Below are 22,617 nucleotides of genomic sequence, written 5' to 3' on the forward strand. Positions count from 1 at the left end.
ACCGCGTTCTGGCTCACAAATCGCTCAACAACTTGCCTCTGCACTACCTTAAACTTCTTCTCCTCTATGAGTTCTTCTGGAATCTTGGAGCTAACAAGTGGCTTAATTCGCTTTGCAAGGTTGACATTGGGGTTACAATTTTCTTTGTTTGGATGTAGCACATCACTAAACATGAGGGACAATGTAAAGCAAGGAGACATAATAACAAAAAGGAACAAAATAGTAAGACAAGAGATTCCTAACCTGATAGCCCTTATTTGTTTCTTCATACCTCCAGAGCCCACCTTCAAATCCTCTATGTTCTTTGGTTCTCATTTCCTTTGTTGAGGGTCAAGCAATGTTAACTTCTATCTCAGAATTTGCAGCTGCTTGTTCAGCCTTTCTATCTCCTATTGTTGGGCTTTGATCTTTTCTTCGTAGAGGTTGCATTTAGCCTTTAAGTTATTGATGGTTCTGCTCTTGATGTGCATCATTGCACTCTCCATTGCAGGTGTTGTAGAGATTGCTTTGCAACAGCTAAGAAGGCCATTCTTGCCATCTCCGACACACCTAAGAAAGGTAGTCGGGTTTGAAAAGGGTGGGGTGCAGCTAATAGTGTGAGGATCTTTGGGATAAAGAGAACCATCACACCAAAGGTCGATATGCCTTGCTCCTCCCTCACGTAGTTGCGTCCTCATTATTTCTGAGATGTAATTTCCTCCCCTCCTTTTTTGTAATGGGGCATAAACACTATCTACGTCTATGTGGAGGGTAAATCCATAGTAATATTTTCTACTTTAAACTCATGTCCATTCTCCATCCTTCTCAACTCCTTTGGGTTGACATTCTTTGGGGTAGGGGTCATATTCTTCTCCTTTTTGCTAGTAGTCATATTCCTCTTCTTCTAGGTAGTAGTCATTATAGGGAAAGTTACCTTCTGGGTGGTAGTCGATGGAAAAATCTTTAGGGTGGTAGTATTCTCCTTCTTCTAGGGGGATATTCATTGTATAAGTATTAATCTTTGGGGTAGTAGTAGTTGACTTCTAGTTGTTTTTTTTCTTCTATCACCTACTTCTTCTTCTCCTCTTGGCTCTTCTATTCCTCTTTGACCGGTCTCACTCCATTATTCAACTTTTGGACTCTTTTGGTCCTCATTCGCTTCAAGTATGGTTCGGCCTACTCTTTGGCTTCTTCAAATCTAGAGCTAGTCTCCCAATCCCATCTTAGCATGATTTCTCCTTGCGACTCTGTGTCGAGTTCTCATGCCATCTTCACTTGCCATAGTCCAGAGCTCTCTCGCACCATGATCAACTAGTAGTCAACTTCTTTTAGGCCTTCATCTAGGTCTTTACCCTTGTCTTTGAGATTGTGGAGCACATCTGTTCCTTTTTGGATCTTCTCCAATGCTTTGGTGGTCTTCCTTATTTGCTCGATTAATTTGAGCCACATCTCCTTCTTCTTGTATGTGAACTTGAGCCAATGACATAGCTGATCCTCCTCTTCAAAGAAAGTGTCCTTCCATAGCTTTAGCTCTCTCTAAGTCATTTTTAAATAGTATGCTAGTTTGTCCCTATCATGCCATGGCATCCTCTTAACTTTGTTGGCCCAACAGGTTCTCTTTTAGTTTTCAGTAGGTATCATGTTGTTTCACGAGTGATGATCGAAGATGATCCTCTCACACAACCCAAAAAAAAGATGACAAGGAGTTCCGTAATGTGAAAGACATTGTTTTAAGAATAAAACTCGGCAAGAGAAATTTCAAAGCATGAGTTAGAGTGACAATACTTCTGTCTCACATAGTTACTACATAACATATACACACAAAGTAGAAACAATCACTGTAGAAATAAATATAATGTCTTAATACTCACAAATCCATATACATATTACTTTCATGATGCTCTATGCAACCTGTCCACTAGTATCAACCCGGACACGTCTTAGCACTCCATCAGAAAGGATGTCTAGAAAACTGCGCCTGGCACTCCCATGGAATGTTACAGGTTTTGCGATCTAGGTCTTCCCGCGTCTGCCACGTAGTGGAATTATCCTGGCCGTTCCCACTTAGGATCGACCCGAATTAGGGTTTTCCTGATTGGTCATTAGCTAACAGCAACTAGCGTCAGACCCGAGCGAACTACTTTACGCAGAAACGCCAGGTCGGAAGTGGATTCACACTGCACTTGGTTCAAGGAGAATGGGAAACGAGAGCGATGCAAGGCTCAACCTCTCTGCCATAAGGCATAGTCCCATTCCGTTCCCCTAAAACAGCGTAAGTCGAGTAAGACGTAACTCTAGGTTGCTCTCCTTATTCGTTTTTATGATGATGATCATCCCGCTGTTCCTCGAGATTTTTGAGAAAAGTTCCCAGCTAACCGGGACCACCCAATCGTAGGACGGACCCATGGCCCATCCTCCGCACTTTCCTCGGTTTGTTTTAGTTATGTAATTATCTAACACATTATTTTGACATATAACAATCAGCTTCTTTAATTAATCCTATTAAGCACTGATTCCTTCACGTAATCTTATCACATGACATAGAAAAACAATATCAAGCAAGTTCTTTTTTAACATTTCATCATTTTATCTTTGAAATACAAGGAGTTCCGCCCGTAGGCTTGTCCATAATACGCCCGAAGGCTATCCAGTGATTCCCAGGGATCACTATTCCAAGCTTCTGCCCGTAAACTAGTATGTGGGCCTCGAGATCCAATCTCGAGTCACGTTAGCCTCTTGTGCAGGACCCGGAAGGCGAGGGATTTACGGCCAGAGTCCCCCCTGGCACCCAAGCGTCCTCCTACTCCAAGTAGAGCTCAACAGAGAGACCTCTCGTGGCGGGTTCGATTCACGTTCCCGGTGCGGTGAACAACCCCCTTGGTTAGGGTTAGACAGGTAGTCGGGGGTAACTAAAACTGCCTCTTCCTTCAGCCTTTAACCTGAAGTATAGATACTTATTTAATTTATAATTCATAATTCAAACAAAGCCCTAAAATCTCTAGCAAGCACAAACATTTCAATTAATCAACCGTGTAGTTTGGCAAACTGCTAGGGAAGTGTTCTTTCCTTTTGAGCGTATCAGCACTCGTTCCCAAGGTGTCTTGTAAATTGGCAAGATCCTTTACATTCCGGTGTAGGGCGTACCTTATTAACCCAACTTGGTCAACCCTAAAGTTCCTTAGATATGCTAGTTTCCAGTTTAAAACTTTTCTTATTTAGAAGGATATCCAAAAATACGTCCTTTTGCAAGATAACTTGCGTAGGGATTTGCCATCCTTGATGAGGGTTTTTACCCTTCCTCCTTGTGAATCAATCACAAGACTAAATGATTTTGTACTTACTGCACAAGTCCTGTGATAGAGTAATCCGTTTTAGATCCTTTAAGCTGACTTATGTCGGCCTAGGGTTTCTTTTTAAGGATCTCGGGGACAGCTCTAGTTCTTTACCTTTACGAATTTGTTTGACCCTACAATAAGGAAAATAGTCAAGTGCTTAGGGTATGAATATTTCTATATTTAGATTGGTTTGGATAACTTTTGGAAGGTAATATTAATCGTCTTGTCACAGTTTTCCTAACCTTGTGACAATTTACTTTTCAGTCAATACAGTTCAATTTAAACTTCCCTTTTTCCTTGCAGATGAACTCATGCCAATTAACAAACATTTCCCTTGGTACGATGTGCAATTAGCAATGATAACTTCCTAGTAATTTGAGCAACGAAAGAACCCTTTCATGAATTTAATCATTTACAATGATTCGTTGCGAAAGGAATAAGACTAATGGTGCAAGATATAATTTTATACCTTTAGGATTTAACTAAAATATACTACTATAGTAAATGGATAATCTTGCTTGTAATTTATAATGCTTGATGCAAGTCGAAGGAAACTAAGTTCTATACATTATCATTCATTCAAATAAGCTAAACACCTTCATTACAAATAACTCGGACAAATATATCCTATCCCTAACAATTTCTCTTTGCAAGATCGACTTAAAAACCGAATTAAAGACAAGAAGAAAAACCTGGTTTTGGGGTGAGATATCCACATGGATACCGGGAGATGACCCTCCCGCAGCTATGCCTTGGACTTTCTTAGGAGGCATCGCAATTGTAGTTTTTCGAACGTGGAAGCAGCTTTACAACTCCTCCTTAGAATTTCACCGTCGCTCCCTTGCACCATTTGTCAAAAGTAGTTTTTTGAAAGGCTCCCTCCTGGGTTTGTGGGTTTGGGGAAATATCCACGTGAATATTAGGAGAAGATCCTCCTGCAGGCGTGCCTTGTGACTTCCGATTTGCCTTTACCCTTACGCGATCGGTGAAACTCCTCAGCCTTTGTAAGTAGCCTCAAGATCTTGCCCTTCTTGCTCGTACGCCAGAGATCCCTTCCCAAGTGCGGATCCTTGAGAATACCGGTCTTGTGGGATTTGGGCTTATGGGAGGCCTCGTGGGGTTGGAGCTTGGTTTGTGGAAATGGGGCTCCTACAAAAGCTCTTGGGAATGGGGGCTTTTACGAATGGAGTTTCGGAAATTGAGGCCTTACGAGGGGTTTTGCGGAAAGGGATCTTACGAATGGAGCTTGCGAGAATGGAGGCTTTATGAGCTTCTTTTAAAACCCCGGGGTGGCCACAAGGAAACAAGGCTTAAGGAAGATGGGAGTTTTCCCTCCCCCATGCGCAGGAAATCTTCCACCAAACAGGGTTTCCTAGTGGGAAAGGATTTATAGATGGTTTCTGTGAATGGGGCTTATAGAAGCCCCCTTAGAAGCTTCTTAAAAGAAGATTCTAAGAAGCTTCGTAAGGTAAATGATTGGGGAGGAGCTTAAAAGGATGGCTAATGACATGGCGGGGAGAAATGGCCATGGTGCAGGTGCATCGGCAGAGCTGGCGGAGAATTCGGCACCCTCCTCGACAGGCGGCGGCCCTTCATGCAGCGCGGCTGTAGTTACTCGCTGGGCGGCAGCCTCTTAGATCCTTCTACTCCCACACAGCCTCTTCGTCCTCAGCTTTTTCTTCCCTCTCACACAGCCTTTCCTCTCCCCTCGCTCAGCGACGTCGGCCCCCCTTCACGGCAGCTTCGTCCTCTTGATCTTCCAGCGGCCCCCTTCAGCCTGCGGCCCCTGATTTAAATAGGGGAGGGGAGGGGGATCCTCCCTCCCTACCTGTCGACTCCATGGCGATCCACGATGAGGAAGCTCCAGCAAGGAGCTTTGCTGGCCATTCTATTTCCCTCCCCCTCTAGCTCGTCAGTCGGCTGAGGGGATAAGAAGAATTTATTTTTTTTCATTAATCCAATTTCTTTTTTATTTGAGACAGTTCACGCGTGTGTCTCAGAATATTACATTCTCTCCCCCTTGGAGGAATCGAGATTTCCTCATCTCGAGATAAACTGGGGATATTGATGGTTGAGAGAGCTCTCATCTATCTAAGTGGCATCCTCTTCGGGATAATCTTTCAACTGGACGAGGCATTCTCTCACGGTTCTAGATCTTAGCTGTCTCTCCCTAACATCTAAGATTCTATCCGGCCTTAGTTCAAGGACTCCTTGACTAGGCATTACAATTTGTTGGTCATCAAGTACATGATTAGGGTTGGGTACATATTTTTTTAAGAGGCTGATATGGAATACATTGTGAACCTTTAGGTTCTCAGGGAATTGCAATCTATAAGCATTGGGTCCTAGGCATTTGAGGATTTTGTACGGCCCACAATACCTTGGACTTAGCTTCTTGCATTCTCATAGGGATAGAGAACTCTTTTTAGGGCGTACACGAATGAAGACCATGTCTCCTTCTTCGAAGACTCTATCTTGACGTTTCAAATCTGCGTATGCCTTTTGTCTATCCTTGGCCGCTTGTATGTCTTGTCTTATTGACTTTATTTGATCATCCATGTCTTCCAACATCTGTCTTGACGCTTCAACTCTTAGGGTTGGATCAGAAAAGTTTAGGGGACTTCGACAATCATGACCATACAATGCCTGGAAAGGAGTCACCAGAATGCTCTGCTGGTAAGAAGCATTGTAGGCAAATTCAACTAATGGCAAGTATTGAATCCACCTCTTCGGCTCTCGACAGCAGTATGCCCTAAGCATATCCTCGATGACTTGATTTACCCGCTCTGTTTGGCCATCCGTTTGGGGATGGTAGGCAGTGCTAAAATAGAGTTGAGTCCCAATAGCTTCAATGATAGCTCTCCAGAAGTGTGATGTGAAGAGAGAATCTCGATCACTAATGATTCTTCTAGGTATCCCATGTAGCTTGAATATCTCCTTGATAAACAATCTTGCAATGTCAGAGGCTTTATAGTTTGTCTTTACTGGAATCAGGTGTGCAACCTTGGTAAGCATGTCAACCACAACCATAATGGAATTGTATCCTCCTTGGACTTGGGGTAAGCCCACAACAAAATCCATACTGATGATTTCCCATTTCATTTGGGGAATGTCAAGCGGTTGCAGTTTCCCTGGCATCATGACATGTTCGGCCTTGATACGTTGGCAAGACAAACACTCAGTGACATATTTGAGAACGTCACCTTTAAGCCTTTCCCAATGGTAGCTCTTCCTAACTGCATTAAGAGTCTTAGCATAGCCAGGATGTCCTGCAAAAGGAGAATCATGAGCTTCCCATAATATCTTCTGCTTAAGTGACTGGCTTGCTGGTATACACAGCCTTGTTCTGTAGTAGACAAGTCCATTATCAATGGAAAATTCCTGATACTTAGCTTGGCACTTCTGATTCTGCTCCTTGGTAGATATTTCCTTTATCATTGTTTGGTAGGCCAAATCATGGCATGCTTCCTCTCTAGCTAGTTCAACTATAGGGTTGTTTGGCATAGATACTTTTGTAGCCAGAGATCTGGCTGTTGATGGATTCTGCAAGATTAGGAAATTTAGGAATGCCTTGCGACTGAGTGCATCGGCAACTACATTCTCCTTCCCTGGTCGGTACTTGATTTCAAAATCATATTCCTCCAATACTTCAATCCATTGACGTTGCCTCATGTTGAGCTCGTTCTGGGTAAAAATCCATTTGAGACTTTTATGATCGGTTACTAGTGTAAACTTGTTACCCAACAGGTAGTGTCTCCAAAGCTTTAGAGCATGGATGACAGCTAGTAATTCCAGATCATGCGTGGCATAATTCTTTTCATGACTCTTCAATTTCCTTGAAGAGTATGCTACTGGATGACCTTCATGCATAAGTACACACCCCAAGGCAAGAATGCTAGCATCGGTTACTACCTCGAACTCCTTATTGAGGTCAGGAAGTTTTAGAATAGGTGCTGATACCAAACCTTGCTTCAATTTGTCGAAGCTATTTTGTTTCAGGAGTTGACCATGTAATGGAAGTCTGCTTCTTTAGTAAGTCTGTAAGAGGTGCTGCAATCAAAGCATAGTTTTTTATGAAGACCCTATACCATCCTGTCAATCCAAGAAAGCTACGTATCTCTTTGATGGATACTGGTATTGGCCATTCAAGCACATCTCTGACCTTGGCTGAGTCTACTGATATTCCTTCTGATGATACTATGAATCCCATATATTCAATCTGTCACTTGAAGAATGCACACTTCTTCATTTTTGCATACAGCTTATGAGACCTCATTGTCTCAAGGACAATCCGAAGTTGAGGTTCATGATCTTCTTCCTGTTTAGAATAGACTAAAGTGTCATTGAAGAAGACAAGTACAAAATCATCAAGATATGGTCTAAAGATATCTTGCATTAATCTATTGAAGGTGGTAGGTGCATTTGTAAGCCCGAATGACATAACCAGGAACTCAAAGTGCCCATCTCTTGTATTGAAGGCCGTCTTTGGAATATCTTCTTCCTTGATCCTTATCTGATAGTAACCTGACCTGAGATCAATCTTGGAGAAGATCTTTGCACCTTGAAGACGATCAAGAAGCTCATCTATTCTAGGAATAGGATACTTGTTCTTGATTGTTGATTGATTCAACCCTCGGTAATCAATACATAGTCGAAGTGTCCCATCTTTCTTTTTCTGGAATAGTACTGGAGCTCCCCACGGTGAGTTGCTAGGCCGGATGTAACCCTGATCTAACAGTTGCTTGAGTTGTTCCTTCAACTCAATTGCTTCTGGTATGGACATTCTATAAGGTCTCTTTGCAATTGGTGCAGCTCCAGGCACTAGCCTAATCTCATGATCTACTTCTCTTTGAGGCGGAAGTTCAATCAATTCCTCAGGGAATACGTCAGCGTATTCCTTTAGCCAAGAAGGTCCTTCATGAGACTCTTGCTTTTGATCTAACTTGTTGAGTTTGATTAGGTAAACGGGTAATCCTTTTCTGGCTCCTTTTATGATCCGAGATACTTTGGCTAATTGGATTCTTGGCACTCCTGCCTAACCTTGAGTTGTGACAAATTCCCTTTTAGAGTTTCGAAAGGAAACTTGACCCTTTCCACAGTGGATGTGGGCGTTGTTGGGCTTAAGCCAATCCATCCCGAGTAGACACTCATGGATACCTAAATTCATGACTCTGAATTTGACTGAAGTCTTCTTTCCTCCCAGAAAGAATTCCACCTTAGCAATTTGCCTAGTACAAGTTACCTCACGACCGTTTGCCAACTCCACAAGCAGGGTAAGTGCTTCTACTGTGGTTATTCCTAAACTTTTTGCACATGCTGGTGAGATAAAGGAATGTGTACTGCCACAATCAATCAAGGTTTTGAAACCTTTACCTTGATAGTCCGACGGTGTCTGAATCACCGAGAACTGGCGATTCCGCCCTTTCTTGTGTAAAGCGGCATGGACTATCACTTTTTCGAATTTAGCATCCATAGTCGGATCTTCCTCTTCTTCTTCTTCACATCTTTGCCTATTGGCAATGCAAGCGGTTCTTCCTCTTCCACGGGTAATGGCTCCTTGACCACGGCCTGCACCTTGGAAAGGCATTTGACGATGTCCTCCGCTAAGCTTGGGACATTGCCTCTTGAAGTGACCGGGTTCGTTGCAGTGGAAACAACGGAGGTTTTGGCCATTACTTTGGGTAGGAACAAAGTTGTTGATGTTATTTGTCCTTGCTTTCTTCCTTTGTCCCTGATTGAGACCTTGAACTCTCTTCATTTGAGGTCTGAATGCTCCTCTGTTCAGGTCACTATAGGACCAAGTTTTGTTACCCCTTGGTCTAGCTTGCACCTCCTGAATTATAGGCGCCGCTCGGATGAGTGCATCCTGAAGATCTAATGGACACATAGATTCGAGACGGGTATTTACGGGTGGATTTAAGCCCGCACAAAATTTGGACACCTGCTGCGTCATGTCCATCTGTGGCGCATACTTTAAAAGTGAGACGAATTTAGAGTAGTATGTGTTAAGAGTGAATCCTAGCTGTTTTAGCTCGTAGAACTCATTCAATTTCTGTGTACGATATGCAGGTGGTAAATATCTTCCCTGCACGGCTTTCTTCAACTTCTTCCAGGTAACGGACCCCTCTGAAATCCCTTGATCCCTGCACCATTGCTTCCACCAAAGTCTGGCTTCACCGGTGAGCTTTAACTTGGCAAGCATAGCCTGATTGGTAGGTGCAGTATCAACTGCTTCAAAGTAATCCTCCATGGATTCAATCCAAATTTCAGCATCAGCCTGGATGAATCTGCCTCTCCTGTCAAACTCGGGTGGCTTTATCTGCTTGAGGAGGAACTTCTTCTCCTGGGTCACAACAGTACTTGATGTACGAGGTGAATTTGGAACCTGTAGCTGGGGTTGTGCCTGGATAAAATTTTTCTTAACGTTATTATATGATAATCGACGTTAGCTTATCTTTCATTTTTAGATCAACTATCTCGTAAACAATGTAGCTACTTAACTTTTTAACAACTCTTATGCACAGCCAGATATTGATAAAAAGAAGTCTTTATTTGTATTTACATGGGCATAGCCTTTTTGAATACAACGTTTCGTGTGATGATAAGCTAATCGTTACATTGAGTTTGGGGAGAACAACGTTGTATTGCATTTGTCTACAGGAACTGTGTAATAGTAGGGGATTGGGTCGTGGATCTTTAGGAATCGATAATTCATTGGAAGTTCAGGATACCCTTTCCGTGGGAATCCATACTTTTCATGGTGGCCCAACACTTTAATCCTGTCGGCTGGGATTACACGGGTTACTTCGTCATATACATATGAGTTCATTTCAACCCTCCGACCTTGAATATGTAAAGTCAAATTTACGTGAGCTTCCACAAAAATGAACAACTTCACGACTTTCAAGTCTTCCAACCACTTGATCCTTTTTAGGTTGGTCTGTAGATAAGCAAACCGGTGGGTAGCTATATAGTAGATTCCTGAAGACCCCGTCCATCTTCATTCTATGTATAAAGGTGATAGATTATAAATCTATTCCAGGATGTTCATCATCCCAATTCTTTGTCTATAAAGGGGAGAATGCATTGCAGTCATAAACATGACCCAAAATACCAAAAACTTATTCCACGCTTCATAATTCTGCAAGACAGGATTGAAGATGAGAAAATGTTTGGACAGCAACCATTTCTTTACTTCATTTTATTGAGATCTCATAAAAACAATTCCGTTGTTGGTTGGCTCTGATACCAACTGTAACGTGTCCACTACTATCAACCCGGACACGTCTTAGCAGTCCATCGGAAAGGATGTCTAGAAAACTCCGCCCGGCACTCCCATGGAATGTTACGGGTTTTGTGATCTAGGTCTTCCCGCATTTGCCACGTAGCGGAAGTATCCTGGCCGTTACCACTTAGGATCGATCGGAATTAGGGTTTTTCTGATTGGTCATTAGCTAACAGCAACTAGCGTCAGACCCGAGTGAGCTACTTTACGCAGAAACGCCAGGTCCGAAGCGGATTCACACTTGGTTCAAGGAGAATGGTAAACGAGAGGGATGCAAGGCTCAACCTCTCTGCCATAAGGCATAGTCCCATTCTGTTCCCCTAAAACATCGTAAATTGGGTAAGACGTAACTCTAGGTCATCGCTCTCGTTATTCGTTTTTATGATGATGATCATCTCGCTGTTCCTCGAGATTTTTGAGAAAAGTTCTCGGCTAACCGAGACCACCCAACCGTAGGACGGACCCATGGCCCATCCTCCGCACTTTCCTCGGTTTATTTTAGTTATGTAATTATCTAACACATTATTTTGACATATAACAATCAGCTTCTTTAATTAATCCTGTTAAGCACTGATTCCTTCACGTAATCTTATCACGTGACATAGAAAAACAATATCAAGCAAGTTCTTTTTTAACATTTCATCATTTTATCTTTGAAATACAAGGAGTTCCGCCCGTAGGCTTGTCCATAATCCGCCCGAAGGCTATCCAGTGATTCCCAGGGATCACTATTCCAAGCTTCTGCCCATAAACTAGTATGCGGGCCTCGAGATCCAATCCGGAGTCACGTTAGCCTCTTGTGCAAGACCCGGAAGGCGAGGGATTTACGGCCAGAGCCCGCCTTGGCACCCAAGCGTCCTCCTACTCCAAGTAGAGCTCAACGGAGAGACCTCTCGTGGCGGGTTCGGTCCACGTTCCCGGCGCGGTGAACAACCCCCTTGGTTAGGGTTAGGCACGTAGTCGGGGGTAACTGAAACTGCCTCTTCCTTCAGCCTTTAACCTGAAGTATAGGTACTTATTTAATTTATAATTCATAATTCAAACAAAGCCCTAAAATCTCTAGCAAGCACAAACATTTCCATTAATCAACCGTGTAGTTTGGCAAACTGCTAAGGAAGTGTTCTTTCCTTTTGAGCGTATCAGCACTCGTTCCCAAGGTGTCTTGTAAATTGGCAAGATCCTTTACATTCCGGTGTAGGGCGTACCTTATTAACCCAACTTGCTCAACCCTAAAGTTCCTTAGATATGCCAGTTTCCGGTTTACAACTTTTCTTATTTAGAAGGATATCCAAAAATACGTCCTTTTGCAAGATAACTTGCGTAGGGATCTGCCATCCTTGATGAGGGTTTTTACCCTTCCTCGTTGTGAATCAATCACAAGACTAAATGATTTCGTACTTGCTGCACAAGTCGTGATAGAATAATCTGTTTTAGATCCTTTAAGGTGACTTATGTCGTCCTATGGTTTCTTTTTAAGGATCTCGGGGACAGCTCTAGTTCTTTATCTTTACGAATTTGTTTGACCCTAGAATAAGGAAAATAGTCAAGTGCTTAGGGTATGAATATTTCTATGTTTAGATTGGTTTGGATAACTTTTGGAAGGTAATATTAATCGTCTTGTCACAGTTTTGCTAACCTTGTGACAATTTACTTTTCAGTCAATACAGTTCAATTTAAACTTCCCTTTTTCCTTGCAGATGAACTCATGCCAATTAACAAACATTTCCCTTGGTACGATGTGCAATTAGCAATGATAACTTCCTAGTAATTTGAGCAACGAAAGAACCCTTTCATGAATTTAATCATTTACAATGATTCGTTGCGAAAGGAATAAGACTAATGGTGCAAGATATAATTTCTATACCTTTAGGATTTAACTAAAATATACTACTATAGTAAATGGATAATCTTGCTCGTAATTTATAATGCTTGATGCAATTCGAAGGAAACTAAGTTCTATACATTATCATTCATTCAAATAAGCTAAACTCCTTCATTACAAATAACTCGGACAAATATATCCTATCCCTAACAATTTCTCTTTGCAAGATCAACTTAAAAACCGAATTAAAGACAAGAAGAAAAACCTGGTTTTGGGATGAGATATCCACATGGATACCGGGAGATGACCCTCCCGCGGCTACGCCTTGGACTTTCTTAGGAGGCATCGCAATTGTAGTTTTTCGAACGTGGAAGCAGCTTTACAACTCCTCCTTAGAATTTCACCGTCGCTCCGTTGCACCGTTCGTCAAAAGTAGTTTTTTGAAAGGCTCCCTCCTGGGTTTGTGGGTTTGGGAAAATATCCACGTGAATATTAGGAGAAGATCCTCCTGCAGGCGTGCCTTGTGACTTCCGATTTGCCTTTACCCTTATGCGATCGGTGAAACTCCTCAGCCTTTGTAAGTAGCCTCAAGATCTTGCCCTTCTTGCTCGTATGCCAGAGATCCCTTCCCAAGTGCGGATCCTTGAGAATACCGGTCTTGTGGGATTTGGGCTTATGGGAGGCCTCGTGGGGTTGGAGCTTGGTTTTTGGAAATGGGGCTCCTACAAAAGCTCTTGGGAATGGGGGCTTTTACGAATGGAGTTTCGAAAATTGAGGCCTTACGAGGGGTTTTGCGGAAAGGGATCTTACGAATGGAGCTTGCGAGAATGGAGGCTTTATGAGCTTCTTTTAAAACCCCGGGGTGGCCACAAGGAAACAGGGCTTAAGGAAGATGGGAGTTTTCCCTCCCCCATGCACAGGAAATCTTCCACCAAAATGGGTTCCCTTAAGAACTTGGGGTGGCTAGTGGGAAAGGATTTATAGATGGTTTCTGTGAATGGGGCTTATAGAAGCCCCCTTAGAAGCTTCTTAAAAGAAGATTCTAAGAAGCTTCGTAAGGTAAATGATTGGGGAGGAGCTTAAAAGGATGGCTGATGACATGGCAGGGAGAAATGGCCGTGGTGCAGGTGCATCGGCAGCTGGCGGAGAATTTGGCACCCTCCTCGACAGGCCCTTCACGCAGCGCGGCTGCAATTACTCGCTGGTGGGCGGCAGCCTCTTAGATCCTTCTACTCCCACACAGCCTCTTCGTCCTCAGCTTTTTCTTCCCTCTCACACAGCCTTTCCTCTCCCCTCGCTCAGCGACGTCGCCCCCCCTTCACGGCAGCTTCGTCCTCTTGATCTTCCGGTGGCCCCCTTCAGCCTGCGGCCCCTGATTTAAATAGGGGAGGGGAGGGGGATCCTCCCTCCCTACCTGTCGACTCCATTGCGATCCGCGATGAGGAAGCTCCAGCAAGGAGCTTTGCTGGCCATTCTATTTCTCTCCCCCTCCAGGGGAATTTTTTTTTTCATTAATCCAATTTCTTTTTTATTTGAGACAGTTCACGTGTGTGTCTCGGAATATTACACTCTACCAATAAGTCTTTAACTTCTTTTTTTTTCACTTAACTTGGGTGTGATCCTTCCTCTCTTTGTCACAATAGCAACTAGAGCAAAACAAGAGAAAGACCATTACTCATTAGTTTCTTCCCCTTTTATAGTTTTCCCATTATACATTAAGATTTTAAAAAGTAATGAGCTTTTCATGCGTTTAAGCTTTTGGAAAAGACTTAAAGACCTTTTTCTTTGAAAAAAACTCTATGCTTTTGGGGCAAAGCAACTGGTCACTACCCTCCTTCATTCAACTGATGATGATGAAGATACTATCCAGAAAGCATGCAAGCTTCCGATAATCAAACATCAATTATTAATATAGTGCCATAGCACCACCATCATCTAACTACGCTATCTTGGCGGCTTGTATACTGCAGTCCACCACCCTGGCAGTCCACCATCATCTAACCATTGATACGGCGGAAGATGGCTTCCCTTGTCCCTAGAATATATCCATGCAGTCCTCGGAGTATAGAACTTTCTTTTTTCTTTCTCATTGATTATACATGGGTACTAATGAAGACCTTCAGTCCATTCAATCCATGGCCTCCATGGAAAAAAAAAAACGATGGCTTGCATTTAAAGAGCCAATCTCTACTTCCCAAATCAAGCTTTTAACTAGTCACATTCACCTCCACTTGTTGTAAACAAGAGGGACGCACTGCTCGACCTCTCTGCCCATAAAGCATAGTCCCATTCCGGTCCCCTAAAACGGTAAATTCTCATCCACTCTATGATCACCTCAGATGATCACCAATCAATGTTGAAATAATGCATCCTTGAATGTAGCATTGAGTGATTTCGTACTTGTTGCAAAGCTTTGTCAATCATGATAATGATCACACTAGTCATCGATCCCTTCACCAATAGCTACTCTCACTAAAGCACCACATAAACAATGATTGAATATATATCTTTCAAATCTTCTTCGTGTCTTCAAAAGATGTTGTTTTCTTCAGATGTACCTTCTGCTTTATTCCATGCAATGTGTGCTAAAGTGAAGACATGTTTTGAAACTAAACTCCATGCTCAATCACACATGTTTTAAGAAGAAGTGCAATTTTGAATCCTGGCCATCATGCAATCATAACAAGGAATGCCACACACGAAAATATGGATGCATTAAAAATATAGTACCTGACCTATCTACAAGTGCCTGTGTGTCATACAATATGGAAATACAATTTATTGAATACCTTACAACCCTTATCCTCATCTCTCAACACTCAGCAAAAAAAGTAGTTGCTACACTCCACTCTACCCATCCAAATCTCACAGTCTTTTAGGAAAATAGTGGTCGGCATGATGTTTGACCAAGTAGAAAAACCCATCTAACAACTAAAGGCATCCTTCACGACCCTTAAGCTCACCCAACCACCTTTTTGACTCATTTAGTGGTTCCTAATTTAGTGATGAATATCTCAACTCTCATGCATGCAAAAAGCTATGCGTGCACAATGAAAGGTGTTCTCTCCAATACACATGCTTCTAAAATTTATTGCATATAGCTATAGTGGGTATCATGCTGTGCTAGTACTCAATGATGGTGCAATAAGTGTGTCTATCCAACCCATGGCATGGAAATAATTAAAAAATTTAGGAGACGACACCTGAGTGTAGTGTATCAACAAGTGCAACATGATGTGTTCTTGAACCCATAATCCCCGTGTTGTGTGTAAATCTTGACAAGAAAATATATCTAATTTAGGATATTCAATAGCTACAAAAAAAATCTTGCTCCAACAACCTATCTAAAACAACACCAATCTCAACCAAGGCTATCAAGTTTTCAAACATAAGAGATCCAAAATAATGATAAAAACAAATCCTACTCTAAACAAACACAAGAAATTTCAGCAAGAAACTAAGTCAAATAGACACGCAAATAACTAAGCTAAAATAATCCTACTTTTCTAATGTTTCACTAGGGATTTTCAGTTTACACAAAAACTCTTGACATATTTTGCCCTCCCCCTAGTCTGCAAGCATTTATGCATAGTAATAGCCTTCATGAAGTGTTGCTACATCTATCATTCATCCAGTTTCCTCTTTCTTTTGTTTTTCTTGTTTATATCATGACTATTCTTCCAGTAGTATTGTTATCAATCTTGAAACATACTTCTTTAATCTATATCCATTGAATCTTTGTTTGTATGCCTTTCCATCTAAATGTTCTAGTGCATAATTTCCATTTTTGTATGATTCAATTATTTTGAATGGTCTCTCCTATTTAGTTAGGAATTTCTTTTGAAAAGTATGATCCAACTTGTTGTTATATCTTAGAACCAAGTCTCCTATGTTATGTTTTTACTTTGAACTTTTTGATTAAAAATTTGAAGATTTTTTCAATTTTTAAAACATCCGGAGAGCCGATAGTTCCACTTCTATAGGCAATAAAGCTTGTCTTTCATAAACCATCCTAGATGGAGATAATCCAATTCTCTCTTTCTTGGCTAAATGGTAAGTCCATAAAGCACTTGTTGGAAACTCAATATCCCATGTTTGAGGATTGTCTTTAGTCACTTTTGACAACATTCTAATTAGCTCACCATTGAATCATTCATTCAAATTAGTGCATTAAGGATAATAAGATAAAGCAAATCACTTCGTTATCTTTATTTTCTCACAAAGATAGTTAATCAATTCTCTTTTGACACCAAGTTCTCTATCACAAAATCTCTAAAGGTATCCCAAACTTGTAGCATATGTTCTCATATATAAATTTTCCACCATCAATGGCTTTGATGTTTTTAACTGCTTTAACTTCTGCCCAACAGGAAAGGTAATCAATAGTATTATAATATAAAACTTTCATCTTGATGTAAGAGGTAAAGAACCAATTGTATCAATTTCCTAATTTTCAAAAATGTCATGAGAAAGAATTGTTTTTCTTGTTTCTAGTTCAGAATCTTTCAACTCATTCTCTGACATTCATGACACGATCTGCATCAATGATTTCCCTCGTTATGTAAACTTGGCCACATATATCCCTTAGTTAAAATTTTTTGAAGTGTGATTTTATAAGAATAATTTCCACCACATTCTCTCTTATGACTACTTTCAAGAATATGCTATAGTTCCTCCTTCTAGGGTGGCACTCTTCTTAGAATCAAGTCCACTAACTAGCTTATACCTTCTAGTCCTTCTAAAAATCCATACCTTTTTTCTTTAAAGAAATTTGTCTTCCAATTCAAGTGTTTATCTTCCTCTATACAAAGGAAAATTTGCTTTAATAGCAAACATATGAGAGATTGCAACTTGGGTAGCATTATGCGCTTCTTGATTTTCTTCTTTGGCTATGTGTTTCAAACTCTAGGCTTCAAATTGATTTGACTCTCTTTGGATTTTATTGCATAGTCTTTTAAGTTTGGGATTCTTGATTTGCTAGGCTCTGAGAATTTGCTTTACTGAAAGTAGAGCATCACCTCTAATACTCAATATTCAAATTATCATTATTTGACAAAGAGAGATAGTTGCTTGCAAAGTTTCATATTCAACTTCATTGTTACAGGTTGTTTCAAGTTTAACGGTTTCTTTTCTTATCAACTTTCCTTGTGGTTCATAAAACACAACTCCTCCTGATGATGCTTGATGTGCTTTTAGATATGACCCTTTGAATACATAAAAAATGTTTTTGGTTTAACTTGTCAAAATTGTAAAGGGTTTAGGCAATAAATACCTCCAAACATTTTGTAAGAAAATATTACACTAATCATTACCAATTTAATTTTAGTATGTGTTGATCTTTTGACTTGCAACTTTACATGACTTACAAAATAGATGGGTCTCATGTATCGATAATTCTTTCCTTTGCGTAAGGACTACTCCAACATCATCTTCTCCTACTAATGGATTCACATCAAATTTATTTTCCCAATTAGGTGCTTGGATCAATGATGCATGGCCTATAGTTTCCTTGACTTGCTGAAATACTTCCTCAGCTTCTACATTCCACTCTAAAGGATCCTGCTTAGCTAACATTTGCAATGGATAGAGCAACTGAGACATGAAAGTTATGAATCTTGAAAAATATCCTAGCTTATGAATGAAAGTCATAAGCTCTTTTGTATTTGCAGGTGATAGTAAAGTAACTAAAGACTTAACCTTTTGAGGATCTAGCTCTATTCCATTTCTAGAAACTAGATGACCAAGAAGTTTCACTTTTGGTTGAGCTATCTTATATATTTTTCGATTTAATTGAAAACTACAACTATTCATTCTTTCAACACTTTATTGAGCTTTTCACAATGATCAAGTCTTGATCTATGTACATAGACATCATCAATGAAATCTCTCATAAACTTTCCTAGGTAAGGAGCTAGCACTTTATTCACCCTTCCTTGTACCATGTCGGTCCATTATTTATTGAGTCCAAAAGGTAAAACTCTACAACAAAAACATCCCCAAGGAACAAACTACTTGTGAATTTGGGAATTTTCCACAAGTTTAGGATTCATGTTCAGAACCTTCTCTTTACTATAACTCTCACACCATTGCTCCAAATTTATTGTTCAATAGCTCAATAGATTCCATTTTTCATAAGGTTTCCAATGATGTGTCATATGATAGCTTTGGGAAACTGAAATATGTCTTTTTGGAGTCCCAATATCCTAAATAATGAAGAATGAGACTTTAAAAAAAGTCCCAAATCCACTAAAATTGTGTTAAGGTGTTATAAGAGTTGTTATTGTCTGATCTTTATTAGGAGCAATGGGTAATTGAAAATAACCTAAATAGCCATCGCAAACACTGTACATTTCATATCCTGCAACTAAATCCAAAATTTCATATATGAAAGGAAGTGGATACTGATCTTTCTCTGTGGCTGCATTCAAAGATTATTTCGTGTAGTAGGAATAAGCATAACTAACAAATCTTTGATTTCCAAGCTAAATTTGATAGGTGAGGCATGCTTATGGTGGAAGTAGCAGTACCAAGTGCAAAAGTATGCATAGTGATGGATAAAAGCAAAAGCCATATGTCTACATAGTGTTTATGATAATAGGTGTAGTGTACTAAGAGAAGCATTATATAATGGCATTTATCATAAAGAGTTTATTAAAATAGGATATTGGTGGATAATTGAGGAGAGGGAAAAGCTTTCTTCAAAAAGCTATCGTGTGTTTTTGGGAGAGCAACGTATGTTTGGGAGGGGGTCGGCCTAATTGGTAGGGAGCTAGCTATGTGTTCTTGTGGGGCTCAATAGTTTGGGAAATGAGGGACGAAGCTCATCAATGTGTGAAGATGGAGCTACTTGCCTACGTATTCAAGTTCATCACTTGTACTTTAGGTTGAAATTCGGTGTTGTAGTCACATGAATTGATGGCAATCATTGTGAAGGTTGGCCTAAGGTGTAATGTTCAAAGCCTAGTTATACATTAGAATGTAATCCTCACAAGCATTATGATGCCTAAGAAGTTACTATCCAATGAGTGGGATTATGTGGTATTCACTTATTTTATATAAACTTGAGCTAAACAACAAGATCTTGAGCTTTATATGATACAGGAGGAAACATTAAGAGAGCACCTATGTCTGTGAAGATGCTCAAGGCAATGCATGGATGCTCATCATGTATATAGGGTTTCTTCTTGGGTCAAGGCTTGAGCTACAAGATGACAATTGTAACTTATAGTAGAAGTAAACATAAGGGTTTTTATTAGTGTTTGCAAATCTCAAGTATATTCTTCTTCTTCTCTTCTCCTCTTTCCTGATCCACTTCATAAAGAGCTCACATCTTTCTAGTCTATACACGATTCCTTGCAAAATTTTGGTGGAGGTGACATGAAAAGACACATCAAGTTTGCGAGATGGGAGACCATAATAATCATGAAGTTAACATGAACTTTAACAAGGATTTCAATAGGGAGTAGATGAAGATACTGGAAGTGTGTATAGAGATAATTAAGCATAAAGATTTGGATATGAACTACAAGGTATAAGCAGTACAAGCATCTCAATTATTAATGAAGGCAATACAAGTGCAATTACCATACCAAGCCATAAATTTGTAGGAATATGAAGCAACTAAAAAAGAACCTTAATAGATGGATGATTTAATAATGGAGGCACTTTAGGTGTTTTCAAAGAAAGTAGGCCTATTTAAAAAGTGGGATGTATCTAGCTATCTCAAAACTTTGACAAAATAATGCAGTCATATGATATATTCAAAGATCATAGGATTGGATGTTTTGAAAGCAATATTGAGAGTAGGATTAAGGCACAAGTTCAAGAGATACGATGGATGTATGGAACAACTTGGGAAAAATACAAGCATGGTCTCAAAGACTAGGAAGAAATTAAGCATGCTGATAGAGCCAAGTTTTGTATGCCAAATTATGACTTGTCTATTGGATTATTTGATCTTGCATCACTAGAGGCAAAGGAGGCAAAGGAGATGGAGGATATTGCAAATGTAGACATAGTGCTAGAGAGTATTGGGGATGTAGAAATTTGGACTAGGGATATTGTATGCTATTTGATATGCAAGTTAATGTTGCAAATATAGATGTATTGACTATAATTGTAGATGCAAACATAGTACTTGAGGGTTAGAAAGATGCATAGATATTGACTGGGATGTTTCTATTTTGACTAATATGTTGGTTAATGTTCATGACATAGATGCCTTGACTAATGCAATACTAGTGGAGGATACTATACATGTTGTAGTTGATAATGTGTGGTTCAACTAGCTACTAGTGTTACCGAAAAACTCTCTATTGATAATGTATTGATGGAGTTTATAGATGTGATCATTCAAGAGGGGGAGATGTAAAAGAAATATATGCTTTGAGGGAGCATTTAGTTGTGTGAATAGTCAATCCAACCATACAAGCTAAAGAAGTTCTAGCACCAAATAAAGAGATATATGTCATGGAATATGTTCCCTTGTAGATGCTTGAAGCTAGGGTCACATGCCTTAATGTGTAGGATGATGGGGAAAATATGGAAATGGTTTTTGTAGGGAAAGTTGTAGGATACAAGACGTTGCAATGGGATTTTAGATTACTATTTGAAGCCCTCATGTCAACACGATGAGATCTTCAGAATCATTGCATCGACGACCATCATCTTTTTAATATCTCTCCCATGCTCTACGCTGTCCTAGGCTTTTTCTAAAGCCAAAAGCATTAGCTTTCCAAACAATGCTAAAAACACATTCGCATCCTTCTATGTTGCGCTTCTAGGCTCTGTGCCACTTCACACTAATTTCTTAATTGCAATAGCTTGTTGAAACCTCAAAGACAAAAACCTCAAGCATGGGTATACACACCATGTCGGAAATGTCAAAATACATCTTACAACTCTCAAGCCATGCCACCCTAACCTTGAATCGTTCATCTAGGAAAGATTTCCAACATGTTTAAGCCAAATCAAATTTGTGGAAAATTTCTTAACAATGTATGACCGTACTCTTGTGCAAAAACATGCATGTTGATGGATTTTTTTAAAAAGCATATATCTACATAATGTTTATGATAAGAGAGGGACTGCACTGAGAAATGCATGCTATGATGACACTATTGAATAGTTGATTAAAATAGGATATTGACAGCTAATTAATGAGGGAATAAAGTTGTAAAAGCTATTGTATTTTGTGGGGAGAACAAGGTGTGTTTGTGGGGTAGGGTGGGGGGTTTGGTCTGATTGGGGGAAAGAGCTAGCTATGTGTTATTGTGGGGCTTGACTGTGGAAAAGGTGGTGACACCCCATAGTTCAGGATAGCTGACTCACCAACAGACCCTTTTCAGCAAGTAATTTGAAGCCACCTCCCTTAGTACGTTGCCTCTGTAAATCATTGCATTTTACAGCTTAAAAACCACATTTCGAGTTTACGGAAATTAAATGAAGCATGTAAATCATTGCAAAACCAAGATTTTCTGATGCATAGCGATTACTCATAATGCAAACAGCACTCACACAAATTTTCATCCAATAAGAACATAATTATCATCATAAACTATAAAAAATCCTTCATTTTCTTCATAAAACTGGTCATACTGTGTTTTTATGTAACCCGAGACGCCTTGAATGACTACATAACCAGCAAACTGAGCCTCCATTGCTCTCAATCCAATGATGTACTTCAATCTTCAGCATCTCCATCAATCTTCATCACCATTTCCTTCATTCTCCTTCACAGGTTCCTCTTTCAAGATGGCACACATGAACATCCCATAGAGAAGAGAGAGAGGGAGGAGAGAGAAAGATTAGAATCAGATCTCTTCATCCAGTTCATCATTCCATGCGTGAAGGGTGGCGATAGAACTAGCCAAGAGGGAGAAGTTGGCCCCCAATGTCAGTTGCATAGGGTCTTCACAGCCGGGAATCTCCATCCATCATCCATGAGGCGCAATTTTCGGCTGTGCAGTTCATGCCATCACACCATGCTTCTTCCACGTTTTTTTCATCTTCTATGCATAAAATTTTTAGGGGGGGGAGGGGGGGGAGTTCAAGGCTCCAAAGGGCACCCCTTTTGGTCCTCTCAAATGTCCACCTCTTTGTATCTTGCCCAATTTGTGGCCACTTCCCCATCCAGCATCCGATTCGAGCTCTGAAAAATCTTGGGCGTCCGGCTTGAAATCCCGCATTGACTGGCA

Source organism: Lygodium microphyllum, chromosome 20 (genome assembly GCF_053477565.2).
Source record: "Lygodium microphyllum isolate KBCC chromosome 20, Lygodium_microphyllum_v1.1.10, whole genome shotgun sequence".
In the NCBI taxonomy this organism is placed as follows: domain Eukaryota; kingdom Viridiplantae; phylum Streptophyta; class Polypodiopsida; order Schizaeales; family Lygodiaceae; genus Lygodium; species Lygodium microphyllum.